The sequence below is a fragment of the Primulina tabacum genome, chromosome 4 (assembly GCF_025594145.1).
Source record: "Primulina tabacum isolate GXHZ01 chromosome 4, ASM2559414v2, whole genome shotgun sequence".
Classification (NCBI taxonomy): domain Eukaryota; kingdom Viridiplantae; phylum Streptophyta; class Magnoliopsida; order Lamiales; family Gesneriaceae; genus Primulina; species Primulina tabacum.
In genome coordinates this window covers 33,538,112-33,554,498 of record NC_134553.1, presented here as the reverse complement: position 1 = coordinate 33,554,498, position 16,387 = coordinate 33,538,112, and positions in this window count along the sequence as shown.

Below are 16,387 nucleotides of genomic sequence, written 5' to 3'. Positions count from 1 at the left end.
GAACAAGGATCGGCTGTGCATGATCTCGTGCGGCGGCGCGCGGTAGCGCCGAATCACGCGCGGTGGCTCGCGCATGGGCGCGCGCGGCTGCGCCACTTGTGGCGCTGGGGCGCGCGCGGCTGTGCCACTTGTGGCGCGGGGGCGCGCCTAGTGCTGATTCATGCGCGCGGCTGCGCCGCTTCTGGCGCGGGTGCGCGCGTGCTGCTGTCCTCATGATCATTTAGCACTTGAATTACATTCCAAACACTTCCATAATTGTATCCATGTTCCCCAAACTCCTCTAATTTAGACACCCAATTTGTAATCTCTCCTTTGTAACTCAAAATTAATCCTTGAAATGTTTATTTAAACTTCTTGCTACGTCCCCTCGTTATAAGTCCTTCGTTATATTCTTTGTTGAATTCCACCACTTGCTTGAATATGTTTGATTCATCATCCTTAATCACAATCAAGTTTGAAAGTCCGAGGCAACAACGCATCTTAAATATCCTTTCAACCATTAGCACATAACACCCGGTTAGATTCGTATCATTACCTTAGATTCTTGAACCCAAAATAATCTTGCTCTCACTTGAACAACCCAACAAGAAGCTTGAATCAAAGGAAATGAAAGGAAGAAATAAGAACCCTAGCTCTCCCTTGAAGTGAAGAACCGAGAAGAATGCAGGAAATGAGAGAAATGAGGGCAAACACATGTATTTAAACACTAAAAATACCAAAACACGACTTTTAAACATTGCTGGCCGCTCAAGCGATCATCTTTTTCTGCCCGGGCGCGGAACTCTCGGCCAAAAATCCAAAATTTTTGAACTAGGCTCACCCGGGCGCACATCTTTTTCGGCCCGGGCGCGCTCTGCGCACAGCTACATCAAAGATTGCTTCCGAAACGCCTCTTTCCTTTAGAATTAGGAAAGTGGTAAACTGGAAAGTTTTAGCCCTATGTCTTTTCTTGATTCTCCTTAAATTTCAGGTCATTTGGAGGTCTGAGTAAAAAGTTATGCTAAATCTCCCAACATGTGTCATTGGAGGAACGACGAAACACACGACACTCTTCGGGGCACTTTTGGCTTATATTCCACAATGATTTGAACAAAACCCAAAACAAGAAAGTTATAGCTTATGTCTTATCTTTCTAATGGATGTAGTCTCACCTCATTTGGATCAATAAATAAATTATCATGAATTTAATCGTAACGCCGCTACTATAACACTACACATCATCTATAACCAACCATACTATAAATCATAAATCGAAACTCTTAACATCCAAACTATACTTAAACTTGACCAAGTAGTCATTAAACGTATGAAATCTTAAACCGTACTATTCACCAGGCTTGGATATTCCATAAATCATTAATACGAGGCAAAGGATATTTGTTCTTTACCGTAGCTTTGTTCAGTTGCCGGTAGTCGATACAAAGTCTTATTGAACCGTCTTTCTTTCTCACAAACAATACTGGAGCACCCCAAGGAGAAACACTCGGTCTGATGTACCCTTTGGCCAGTAGATCTTCCAACTGCTCTTTCAACTCTTTCAACTCAATCGGTGCCATTCTGTACGGAGCTCTAGAAATCGGAACTGTACCTGGTATTAATTCAAAGCTGAAGTCTATCTCTCGAATCGGAGGCAAACCCGGAATCTCATCTTGGAAGACATCAGCAAACTCGCATACCACTGGCAAATCCGCCAATGATGGACTCGATTTTAGTACGCCAACTGAATAAACAAGGAATCCCTCTGCTCTTTTCTGTAACAATCGAGTCATAGACATAGCAGATATCAAGGGAATTCTAGATCTAGAACCCTTACCGTAAAATTTCCATTCATCAGCCATCTCAGGTCTTAATCTCACAATCTTATGGAAACAATCAACGGTAGCTCTGTACTTGGTCAGCATATAGATACCGATAATACAATCAACATCAGATAACCCAAGCACAATACAGTCTAACTCAATCTCATGACCATCATACTGTATTACACAATGTTTCAGAGACTTTAATGATATCAAACCTGTCCCCAAAGGTGAAGAGACAGATACTACAGCAGATAAAGACTCAACAGACAATGCATGACTCAATGCAAATCGTTCTGATATAAATGTATGAGAAGTACCCGTATCTATCAATACATAAGCAGGGTAACCACATAAAGAATAGTTATTTGCAACAACATCATCTAGTGCTTCCTGAGCCTGTTCCTCTGTCAAAGCAAATATTCTAGCCTGCTGTCTAGGAGGCTAGCTAACTGTCTGGCTTCCTCCTGGCCTCTGCCGTGACGGAGTAGTAGTCGGTGGTGGCTGGAAAGAATGAACAGCTGATGATCGTCTATCAGTCTGAGCCACTGATCCAGCTGATTCTGCTCCCTGGGATCCCTGGGAACCTCTCTGTGGACATACTCTGAAAAAGTGACCCTGCTGTCTACAGATACGGCAACTACCAATCACTCCCTGGCATTGCTCAGTCAGATGTCTCCCTCCGCAAGTTCTGCAATAAGCCCCTGTATAACTCTGGCTTTGTCGGGAACCACCGGAGCTAGAAGAACTGCTGCCAGACTTCTTAAACTGTTTTCCTCTGGCTTTCAGAGAATCTTTCTTTCCACCACTACTGCTGCCACTCTCAAATCTGGGAGGGGGTTGCTGTGGTCTCGGTGCTGGAGGAACATATGAAGCTCCTTTCTGTCTCATCAGACCCGCTTCTGCTCCTTTTGCTCTGTTCAGGGCATCAGCAAAGTTATTCGATCGCCCTGTGTTAACCAATGTAAAAATCTCAGGATTCAGCCCATTAATGAACTGATCAGCAACAGCTTCTTCATTCTCGGCCACATGTGGAGCAAAACGCAACAAGGTAGAGAACTTGGCCACATACTCTTCAATGTTCAACTGACCCTGTCTCAAATTTGCAAACTCTGCACCCTTGTCTTTCTTGTACGACACTGGGAAAAATCTTTGATAGAACTCAGTTTTAAAGACATTCCAAGTGATATTCGTATCTCGATGCTCCAATGCTCTCTTTGTCGTGATCCACCAGTTCTTTGCAATGTAATGCAATTTGTGCCCAATCAATCGGACTCGGCGCTCATCTGTATAATCCAAAGAACAAACAGCATCTCAATATCATCTAACCAACACTCAAAATCAACAGAAGTCTCTGTTACTTTCAGGGTTGGCGGTTTGAAAGACTGAAACCTCTTCAGTAACGTTTCCATCGTTGTTGCCGTGACATCCTTCGGATTAGCTGAAGCGCTACGCTATTCTGGTACTCTTCGAGGAGGCATATCGGATTATCAAAAGGATTAGTAACCAAATACCACAAACATCTTTCAGTCCTCCTCTGATCATCTTACTGCTGATCAAGAATCGGTTCTGATTCATTCTCAATAATACACGTTACCAATCAAATCAGATAAACAGTAAACATGCATTTCAAAGCAGTAAGGCATACTAGCAATCAAAAGCAAGGAAGAAAGCTCATTCTACCACGCTCACTAGCTCCTATCTCAGTCTAAGGAACCTACTGCTCTGATACCACCTGCTGTGGGGACCTGGACGCTAATCCATTTCTTAATCATCTTTAGGAATAATTGAATCAAATAGATAAACAGGGTCCAAATTTTTTGTTATACAAATGCAGAAACGTAATGTAATCAATCTGATATACATATCAAAAGTAAAGTACATGTCTTGTACTCAATACATTAAAATCAAACTAGGTTTCAACTACTATATATCAAGTGCTGAAGCCTATCTACTTCTGATCCGGATCTCCACGCTAACTTGTCCTCTCTCATTCTCTTCTTGACCCTGATCCTGTCCCACCTATTTTCATGCACACATACAAACAAAACAACAGCCAGATAACTCCGTTGAGAATATAATCCCAGTATAAACAATGTATACATGCAATCATATAAACAGATATGTAAGCATGAAACAGATATCAATAGCATGTATCAAATCAGAAAGACATGTATCGATATAAAACTGTAAATAAACTCGTGAATCGTCATCTCAGACTCGACTCATCTCTAATCTAGGGATCCCTGTTCCTGGACATTGTCTCGTATATCGAATCTCAGCGATAGGAATAAATCAACTCCTTAGCAAACATCGATATAAATCAAACATCCAGTGTCTTGGCATATCCGCCACAGACTTGGCATATCCTGCCAATGACTAGGCATCTCCGCCCATAATTCAATACACGCTTTGCTATAAATCAATAGAATAAGCATCTCAATCTTAGACATTGCAACATATCGAGGCAATGGCAATTAAGAATGTGATTTTGGGAAACTCGAGTTAAATAAAACTCGAGTTGTACAATGTGAGGCCTAATAACTCTAATTAGGCCCAACCCATTTCCATATTTAATTTAAATAATCCAACCCAATTGATGGAATAGATCAGATCGCTCATTTCCAGAAAAGTTCTTACTCCCCTTGCGTTGCGTCCCGTCGTTCTCTTCTTTCAAGCGTGCAACGTCCCAGCGGGCAGATTTTTGTGCATTAGGTTAGCAATCTTCTTCCTCCTTTCCATTTGTTTCTTTCCTGGCATGAATTTGAAGGTGATGAGCTTGATTTGGTCTGTTTTCCAGCATGGTGCGTGAGCTTTGATTCAGTTTAGGTAAGCTTTTGGCTTCGAATTTTGGTTGATCTTGGTGTATTAGTTTATATAAGTGAAAAATTTAGCTTTTCCCCTAATTTCCAGCTAGGTTTCCGGCGTGAACATATTTCCGGCGACTTGTTCCGGTGAGCCACCTTTGCGAAATTACCGTTGTGCATTCTATCCTCGAGTATTGAGGTATTAAGCTTGAATTCAGATTTTATAAGGGTTTTATAGGCTGTCCGGAATTCGATTTTTAACCGGGCCGATTTAAATTGTTTTAGTCGGTTGGAATGCATTATATTGAAGTGTATAGCGAATTTGTATTGTAGGTTTTATCGTTGGACGAGTTCATCCGATATTCCTTAAGATTTTCTGTGGTATTGTAAGCTATAGTTGAGGTACGCTCAAACCTATATAATTATGACGCCTATATTGATGTGTAAGAATATTCGGTGAATGTTGTTTGATATTATGTGCATTGAATGTTTATTCTGTTGCATTCATGCATTAATTGTGTTGGCATAACATATTGAGCCTTGACTCCTTTGACGACTATTTATGTTGATTTTGTTGAGATATATTGAGTCATCAGAGGGACGAATGGGTTAGGATTAGCCACATTCCCAGATGACAGCTAGGGACGAGCGACTTAGCTACTCGCATTCCCAATGCTACGTGCAAGGACGAGCCGCGATTTGATGCTGCATTCCTGGCATGGGTGGCCTCTGTTACTGTTGATGATGCTATTCGTTTGGACTCCATTTGGTATTCGTTATCCCATTGTTACCATTCATGCATCACATAGCATTGCATTTACTTGATATTACTACATGTCCTTTATTTACGTCGTGATTTTACTGGTTTGTCGTACTGGGGTCAGACCCCTATTTTCTTTTGATGTTGTGGTTGTTTTGATGCCATAGCAGGTCATTCCAGGGGTTTTGACGCGTTTGGTGGAGCGTCAGCGAGTGGTACCCAATTGTTCAGTCGGTTTGTGTCAGAGTTCCCAGATATTTATATATATATTATGTTGGTTTGATACATTTGCCAGGGAGATGCCCTGTGTAGATGTATGGTTATATTTTAATGTTGTTTGGATTTTATTTGTGGTATTTTGTGTCTAATCCTGGCCAGTGCGGCTGTAGGATGTTGGTGTGGTTGATTGTGAACTTGGTGTTATTTTCGAGCGTATATTGTTGTTGTTGTGTTTTGAAATTTTCGGGATGTCCTACTTACAGGGAGGTCATGCCGAAATTTCCGTAGGCCCTAATGAACGTTTTAAACTCATTTTCGCTGTTTACACCATTTAATCCTTGTTGTTTGGTAACTAAATATTTAATAAGTGCACGGGCCCTGACAGTTTGGTATCAGAGCATAACTGGGATACGCTCGAATTAGAGTCTAGGACACTCGAGTTTAGACACAAATAAAATGATTGTGCATGTGTTTGATTACTTGCTCTTACTTGTTTATATGTTTTGAATTAATTGAATTAGCATGACTACAGCGTATAGTTGATTAAGTTTTGACCTTTAGTTTAGAAATTACCTGTTAGTTTAAGTTTATGCTCTTATACTCAACCAATTATTTTTTTTATGCCTGTGGATTAAATCCTTGTGTCTTGTAGATGGCACCGGGATGTAAGGGTAGAAAAGGAAAGGAAGTTTTTCAGGAATGTGAAGCTCCTAATGTGAGAGGACTTAATGAGACTTATTGGGGTAGACGAGGTCGTTGTCCTCGTGGTGAAGCACGAAATGTTAACGTTGAGCATGAAGTGGATCAGTTGACAAGAGGAATTGGGTGAAATGGAACTAGTGATATCCCGATTTCAGAACATGCGTCCTCCTCAATTCTTTGGGAATGAAGATGGTGAGAAAGCTGTAGCATGGTTAAAAAGTATGAATCGTTTGTTTAATATGTTGGAGTACACTTCTGACTTGCAGCTTAATTTGGCTATTTGTCAACTAAAAGACCGAGCTCAGTTATGGTGGGAAACTGCTGAGGAAGCTCTGAAAGAATCAGGTGAAAGAGTTACTTGGGATGTATCTTGCGCTCAGTTTGCTCGAGAGTATTCACCGCCTTCGTATTATTCGGCCAAGGAAGCTGAATTCATTAGATTGACTCAAGGTAATATGACTGTAGTGGAATATGCCTCTCAATTTTCAGTGCTTCTTGCCTATGTTCCTCATGTTGCTAGCAGTGATTGGAACAAGCTATCTCATTTTATGCAAGGATTGAATCGAACCATTTGTACTTTAGTAGTAGATGGAGCGCCTGTAAATTATGCTGATGCTGTTGAGAAAGCCAAGAATGTGGAGGCAAGTCTAGTTTTGGCAGAACCACGGTCAGTTCAACCAGGTTTTCCTCAGAGTTTCGGAGGTAATCTGCCGATGCCAGTTGGTGCACCACTATACAGTCCTTTACTGCCGTATCAGCCTTCGCAGTCTTATCAACAACCAAAGCAGCAAACTTTAAGGCCAAAGGAAAACAGTTCAAGAAACAGACTCGTAGTAGTTCTTTTAGTTCCGGCAGTCAGCGTGGAAGTTCAGTTGGGTCACGAGGTGGAGTATTTTGTGATCGTTGTGGTGGTAAGCATTTCAGCACACAGTGTACGAGAGTTCATGGATCTTGTAATATCTGTGGGCAAGTTGGACATTATGCTAGAGTATGTCCGAATGCAGTAAGACAACAATTTCAGCAACCTCAGTTTGGTCTTGGTTTTAGAGGACAAGCAACTAGACATTTTGTTCCGACTCAGTCTTTTCAGCAGTCTAGCTATCCTCAGCTCAGAGGTTATGCACAACAGCAATTTCCAGGGCCACAGCAGGCTCGAGTTCATGCTCTAACTCAGGATCAGGTTCAAGACGCACCGGGCGGAGTTATCGCATGTATCTGCCTTATTTTTAGTCATCCTGCTCGTATACTGATAGACACAAGAGCATCTCATTCATTTGTATCTGTTGTATTTGTTGATGAGCATGAGATTGCTGCTACTCCGTTGATAGATACTGTGTCAGTGTCTACACCTGCCGGTGTATGCTTGATGTCTCATGAGATAATTTTGAATTGTGTGATTAGATTCGATGATAATATTATGATAACTAATCTCATCAAGCTAGATATGTCTGACTTCGACTGTACTTTGGGAATGGATACTCTATCAAATTATCGAGCTACCGTTGATTGTTTCCATGGAGCTGTCAGATTCAGGCCGTATTATGGCAGTAAATGGAATTTTTACCTGTAGTGATTCGCAATCACGTATTCCATTAGTGTCAGCAATGGAAATGTTTAGAATCTTGTCGACGGGAAACGAAGGATTCATGATCTATTCAGTTGATGCAACTCAGGGAAAAAGATTTGAAGTTTCTGATATTCCTGTTGTCAAGGAATTCCTTGATATATTTCCCGATGAAATTCCTGGATGTCCACCCCAGAGGGAAATTGATTTTAGCATTGAGTTTGTGTCCGGGACAATTCTTATTTCTAGAGCACCATATCGTTTGGCTACAGCGGAATTGAAAGATCTCAAAGAGCAATTACAGGACTTGCTGGAAAAAGGTTATATTAGACCAGGTATGTCACCTTGGGGAGCTCCGGTATTGTTTGTAAAGAATAAAGACGGAACGATGAGAATGTGCATTGATTACAGGCAGTTGAACAAAGCTACTGTGAAGAATAAGTATCCTCTGCCGCGTTTCGATGACTTGTTTGATCAATTGCAAGATACATCAGTGTATTCAAAGATCGATCTTCGTTCAGGCTACCATCAGCTTCGAGTCCGAGAGGAAGATTTTCCGATGACAGCATTTCGAACACGTTATGGACATTATGAATTTATAGTTATGCCTTTTGGATTGACTAATGCTACTGCAGTTTTTATGGATTTGATGAATCGTGTTTTTCGAGAATTTATAGACATATTTGTTATTGTCTTCATAGATGACATTTTGATTTATTCAAAAACAAAGAAGGAGCACCGAGAACATTTAAGGTTGGTCCTCCAGACACTCAGAGCATGGGCAATTATATGAAAAATTTTCTAAATGTGAATTCTGGCTGGACAGATTTGTATTTCTGTGTCATGTTATATCAGCTCATTTTATTCCGTATGATCGTACTTGTACTTATTTGAAAATGGCGAAATTGTACATTGATCATATAGTAAGATTGCATGGTGTGACAGTAACCATAGTATCGGATCGTGATCCAAGGTTTGCTTAGAAGTTTTGGGGAAGTTTGCAATCAGCTTTGGGTTCAAAGTTGGCTATGAGCACTGCCTATCACCCGCAGACAGATGGTCAGTCAGAAAGAACCATCCAGACTCTAGAGGATATGTTACGAGCAGTAGTGATGGATTTCAAAGATGGTTGGCAAGAATCATTGTCTTTGATTGAATTCTCTTACAATAATAGTTTGCAGACAACAATCGGTATGGCACCATTTGTGTAACAACCCATTACAGGCCCAGTGGACCGCCCATACGGCCCACTGCCCCGATCGACCCAAGGCTATCCCGATCTTGGGCTTAAGTCCCCTCACGGGCTTTCCATAGGCGTCGTACGGGTTACTCATAGGATCTCCCCCTCCCTACCAAGGGGTTTCTTTCGCCTCCCCAGGACTTGATCCCATGACCTATAGGATAAGTACATTGATATCAAGAGTTCTGGTACCAATTGAGACTTAATGTAACACCTCTGATCGATTTCGAAAAATAACAGCGGAATTTTTCTAAAATTTATTTAGAGGGAAGGAGGATTTAAAATTCTCTTGACATAAAACATTTATAATCAAGAACATATACATGTTCAATCAAGTGTTTTATCAAAATAAAAAATATTATTTTTGATCATGTCAAAATGCTAGCAAAATATCTTCTTCCTTCCATCTCTTGTATGCATATGACACCGGCTTCAATCAACGTCCTGGCCCGTCACTCTTATCTGCATCACATGAAATAACTGGAATGAATATAAAACTCAGCAAGTGGAACTCTTACATAACAATCTACATATATCATACTCTGTAAAACATGACTTTGAAATCATTAAATACCATCCAACTCTTGAAACATGAATAACATGGTATAGCATAAACGATGGTATTTCTCTTTTCTCTGGTGGATTGATATTTAAATAGTATCTCTGTCTCTGTACCTATATCCCATCGATATAAATCGATACTCTGTTGGGATATAAGTCTATGTTCGTTGATCAACTAATTGCATGCAATCTCTGACTATGTATCTATCAATCCAATAAATCATTTGAACTCTCTTTTGGGCATTAAACCAAACACTTTGCATACTCTTTTCTTTTGTATTCCCTTTTACACAATTGAGAAATATAAAGCCTCTCATATACAACATGGTATATCTATACATAATATGAATCAAATGGAAGAATATAACACATTAAAACATTGGAACACAATACATATATTATCATGTGAGCACAAGGAAATGAATTACACTTACTACACTTGGAGCACTTGATTCAAAACTCTTGGTACAAAACCTACAACAATAAACCATGTATTGCACCAACAACAACTCAATAATCCAACAACCAAACCATAATATCCATAAAACCAACACAATCATCAAACCCATGATTTCTTCCCAACACCAAAATCCAAAGAATAATACACCAAAAGCTTACCTTAGCTTCTTGAACCCAAAATAACCTTGTTCTCACTTCAAAATCCCAACAAGAAGCTTGAATCAAAGGAAATGAAAGGAAGAAATAAGAACCCTAGCTCTCCATTGAAGTGAAGAACCGAGAAGAATGGAGGAAATGAGAGAAATGAGGGCAAACACTTGTATTTAAACGCTAAAAATACCAAAACACGGCTTTTAAACATTGTAGGCCGCCCGGGCGAACATCTTTTTTGCCCGGGCGCGGAACTTTCGGCCAGAAATCCAAAATTTTCGAACTAGGCTCGCCCGGGCGCACATCTTTTTTGGCCCGGGCGCGCTCTGCGCGCTGCCACTTCAAAGATCGCTTCTGAAACGCCTCTTCCGTTCAGAATTAGGAAAAGTGGTAAACTGGAAAGTTGTATCTCTATGTCTTAGCTTGCATCTCCAATTTTTCTCATATCATTTGAAGGTCTGAGTAAAAACTTATGCTAAATCTCCCAACATGTGTCACTGCAGGAACGACGAAACACACGACAAACTTCGGGGCACTTTTGGCTTATCTTCCACAATGATTTGAACAAAACCCAAAACAAGAAAGTTATAACCTTATGTCTTATCTTTCTAATGGAAGTAGCCTCACCTCATTTGGATCAATATATAAATTATCATGAATTTAATCGTAACGCCGCTACTATAAAAATACACGTCATCTATAACCAACCATACTATAAATCATAAATCAAAACTCTTAACATCCAAACTATATTTAAACTTGACCAAGTAGTCAATAAACGTATGAAATCTTAAACCGTACTGTTCACCATGCTTGGATATTGCAATCTCCCCTCCTTAAAGAAATTTAGTCCCCGAAATTGACGTTACTGGGCAAAAAGCTCAGGATACTTTACTTTCATCTCATCTTCTGGTTTCCACGTGGCTTCTTCTATCAATTGATTCCTCCAAAGGACTTTAACAATGCCAATCTCTTTGTTTCTCAATACTTTAACTTTGCGATCCAGAATCTGAACTGGAATATCTTGGTACGTTAAATTCGGCGTCAAATCCAATGGCTCGTGACGAAGAACATGGGAAGGATTCGCAATATACTTCCTGGGCATGGAGACATGAAAAACATTATGACTCCGTCAAGATCTGGAGGTAGGGCTAACCTGTAAGCTCGATCACCGACTCTATCCAAGATCTCAAATGGGCCAATAAATCTTGGACTCAACTTTCTCTTCTTGCCAAACCGCATTACACCCTTAAGAGGTGGAATCTTCAAGAACACATGGTCGCCAACCTCAAACAGCAACGACCTTCGTCTGACATCAGCATAACTCTTCTGTCTCGACTGTGCTGTCTTCATTCTTTCTTGGATAACAGCAACAACATCAGTTGTCTGTTGGACCAACTCTGGACCCAACATCTCCCTCTCACCAATCTCGTCCCAATATAAGGGAGATCTACACTTTCTGCCATAAAGTGCTTCATATGGTGCCATGTCAATCGTTGCTTGGTAACTGTTATTGTACGTGAACTAAACAAGAGGCAATTTGGAATCCCAACTACCAGGATAGTCTATAGTACAAGCTCTGAGCATATCCTCCAAAATCTGAATAACTCTCTCTGATTGACCGTCGCTCTGAGGATGATATGCTGTACTGAATGCCAACCGTGTACCCAAGGCTCTGTGTAAACTCTTCCAAAACTCTGAAGTAAATCTAGGGTCACGATCAGATACGATCGACACTGGAACACCATGAAGTCTAACAATCTCTGCTATGTACTCTTCGGCATACTGGTTGACTTGGTCAACCGATCAACAATAACCCAAATAGAGTTATAGCCTTTCTGCGTTCTGGGAAGACCAATCACGAAGTCCATCGTAATATGCTCCTATTTCCATTGAGGAATCGGCAATGACTGCAATGTCCCAGCAGGTTTCTGGTGTTCGATTTTCACCTGCTGACAAGTTAGACACTGAGAAATAAACATGACAATATCCTTCTTCATACCTGGCCACCAATAGAGCCTACAAAGATCCTGATACATCTTGGTACCACCTGGATGTATCGAGTATGGCGCGGTATGTGCCTCTGTCAAGACGACTCGCCGAATATCATCACCAGTAGGAATACATATACGGCCTCTGAATGTCATTAAACCATCTCTATTCATCCCAAACTCTGAATTACCTCTCTCTTCTGCTCTGGCTCTCATCTCTATCAACTGTGCATCATTGGCCTGCTCTCTACGGATCCTGTCCGTCAATGTAGGCTGAATGATCAACGCTGAAAAGCGAGCAATAGTTCCCGGTACTACAAAAACTATCTCTTCTCGTTGCAAATCTAACAACAACGGCTTCTGAATCATAGAACTCAAAGAGGAACTTGACTTATGGCTCAATGCATCCGCTACAACATTCGCCTTCCCAGGGTGGTAACTAATCGTCAAATCATAATCTTTGTCAAGCTCTAACCACCGTCTCTGTCGCATATTGAGTTCTTTATGAGAAAACAAATACTTTAAACTCTTGTGGTCCGTGAAAATTTCACACTTCTTGCCATATAAATAGTGTCTCCAGATTTTAAGGACGAAAACCACAACTGCCAGTTCCAGATCATGCGTAGGATAATTCTTCTCATAGTCTTTCAACTGGCGAGAAGCATAGGCTATAACCTTTCCACGTTGCATCAGCACTGCACTAAGACCCTTCTTCGACGCATCAGTATAAACAACAAAATCCTCTGTACCACTGGGCAATGCAAGTACCGGAGCTGTCGTCAACCTATCTTTCAACTCCTGGAATCCACTTTGGCATTCATTGGACCACTCAAACTTCACAGTCTTCCTCGTCAGATTGGTTAACGGCAGGGCAATCTTGGAAAAGTCTAAAATAAAACGACGATAATAACCCGCCAAACCAAGAAAACTGCGTACCTCTGATACAGTGGTAGGGATAGGCCACTTCTGTATCGCCTCTATTTTCACTGGATCAACAGCTAAACCATCCTTCGAAACAACATTTCCTAAGAAAGAAATCAGCTCCAAGCAGAACTCAGATTTCTTTAACTTAGCATACAACCTTTTCTCTCTCAACAACTGAAGAACAACTCTGAGGAGCTCTGCATGAAGCTCTCTGGTCTTGGAATAAATCAATATGTCATCGATGAAAACAATGACAAATCTATCCAAATACGGCTTGAACACTCGGTTCATAAGATCCATGAAGGCTGAAGGGGCATTAGTCAAACCGAACGACATAACAAGAAATTCGTAATGACCATACCTGGTCCGAAACGCCGTCTTAGGGATATCAGACTCCCTAACTTTCAACTGATAAAAGCCAGATCGCAAATCAATCTTCGAAAACACTGTAGCCCCTTGCAGCTGATCAAAAAGATCGTCTAATCGTGGCAACGGATATTTATTCTTAATCGTTATTTTGTTGATTTCTCTACAGTCAATGCAAAGCCGCAAAGACCCATCTTTCTTTTTGACGAAAAGAACTGGAGCTCCCCAAGGCGAAGAACTCGGCCGAATAAAACCTTTATCCAAAAGATCCTGCAACTGCGTCTTCAACTTTTTCATTTCCGTAGGGCCATTCTGTACGGAGCCTTAGAAATAGGAACCGTCCCGGGGACTAGATCAATCACAAACACTACATCTCTATCCGGCGGTAAACACGGCACATCATCTTCAAATACATCAGGGAACTCTCTCACAACATCAATATCATCAATATTCAACTTCACAATTCTATCTGTATCAACAATCAAAGCCAAAAACCCATCACAACCTCTAAACAACAACTTCTTAGCCTCAAGACACGAAATAAAAGGAAGGACCAGCGAAGTACCTGCACTGGCGAGCATACCTTCCTTATTTTCATCATCTACAAATTTCACCTTCTTGGCAACACAATCAATCATTGCACGGTAAGATGATAGCCAATCCATGCCAAGTATAATATCAAACGCAACCATCGGAATAACAATCAAATCGGCATAAACCACTCGCTCATCAATTTGAACAGTAGACGCGTACATAATAGACGTAGGGTAAAACAGATCCCCAGAAGGCAATACAACATTAAACTGGAGGGGAAGAACAGAAGGAACTAAACCGAAAGATCTCAAAAATAGTTCAGACATAAAAGAATGAGTAGCACCTGCATTCACTCCTATGAGGCCTACTGCACTTGGGACACAATGACTTCTCTGGGTCAAACGGGACTGTCGGTGCTTTAGAACTCGGCACTATCTTGCCTTTTCCCTTGTAACTGCCTTGTCCTCTTTGGCTCGAACCTTGACCTCTTTGAGCAATAGCCTGGTGCCTCGCCTGTCTCTCTCTAGCAATATCCTTCTCATCTTGCTCGGCTAACAATGCTTTAGCCACAATCTCTTTAAATGTCACCGCCTTAGACATATTGATGTCCCTCCTGATCTCTGCTCGATGTCCTCTAATAAAATGAGCACCCTTGTCTTTGTCATTTTAGGCAATGTATGGGGCAAACAGATAGCCCTCTTCGAACTTCAAAATGTACTCATCAACATTCATACCTCCTTGCCGAAGCTCTAAAAACTCAGTCACCTTCCGAGCTCAAAGTGCATCCGGGAAATACTTGTCGTAGAAAAGATCCGTGAAATCTTGCCACTTTAATGTCGGAACATCAACACCTACCTTAGTGGCATTCCACCAAATACGTGCAACTTTGACTAGCATGAAAACTGCACAACCAACTCTATCATTATCTTCATACTTGAGATGATCAAATATCGCCTCAAATGCTTTAATCCACTATACAGCCATCAATGGATCAGTGCTTCCTGCAAACTCAGGTGAATCCATCCTCTTGAAAGCAGTAAAGATTCCATCAGTCCCAACTGCTTGAACCACTTGGCCTCTCACTTGGCCTCTACCTTGACATGTTCCTTGCATACGTAGCAACTGTTGAATCTGTTCACTGTGAACCTTGGCTTGCTCTTTCAGTAACTTGCCGAACTCGTCGACAACTCTCGATGAGGAGCTATCCTCACCCTCTGAAGCCTTTCCCTTAGGAGGCATAACTCCTACAATGTGCTCACATAATACATATCAACCATAACAATAAATAGATAAAGAAGAAGACATAACCGGACTGTTGAAAGTAGACGAAGTCATATGCATTGGTCCGAAGAATGTTGCTCTGATACCACTAAATGTAACACCTCTGACCGATTTCGTAAAATAACAGCGGAATTTTTCAAAAATTTATTTAGAGGGAAGGAGGATTTAAAATTCTCTTGACATAAAACATTTATAATCAAAAACATATACATGATCAATCAAGTGTTTTATCAAAATACAAAATATTATTTTTGATCATGTCAAAATGCTAGCAAAATGTCTTCTTCCTTCCATCTCTTGTATGCATATGACCCCGGCTTCAATCAACGTCCTGGCCCGTCACTCTTATCTGCATCACATGAAATAACTTGAATGAGTATAAAACTCAGCAAGTGGAACTCTTACATAACAATCTACATATATCATACTCTGTAAAACATGATTTTGAAATCATTAAATACCATCCAACTCTTGAAACATGAATAACATGGTATAGCATAACAATAACGATGGTATTTCTCTTTTCTCTGGTGGATTGATATTTAAATAGTATCTCTGTCTCTGTACCTATATCTCATCGATATAAATCGATACTCTGTTGGGATATAAGTCTATGGTCGTTCATCGACTAATTGCATGCAATCTCTGACTATGTATTTATAAATCCAATAAATCATTTGAACTCTCTTTTGAGCATTAAACCAAACACTTTGCATACTCTTTTCTTTTGTATTCCCTTTTACACAATTGAGACATATAAAGCCTCTCATATACAACATGGTATATCTATACATAATATGAATCAAATGGAAGGGAATAACATGTTAAAACATTGGAACACAATACATATATTATCATGTGAGCACAAGGAAATAAATTACACTTACTACAATTGGAGCACTTGATTCAAAACTCTTGGTACAAAACCTACAACAAGAAACCATGTATTGCACCAACAACAACTCAATAATCCAATAACCAAATCATAATATCCATAAAACCAACACAGTAAACAAACCCATGATTTCTT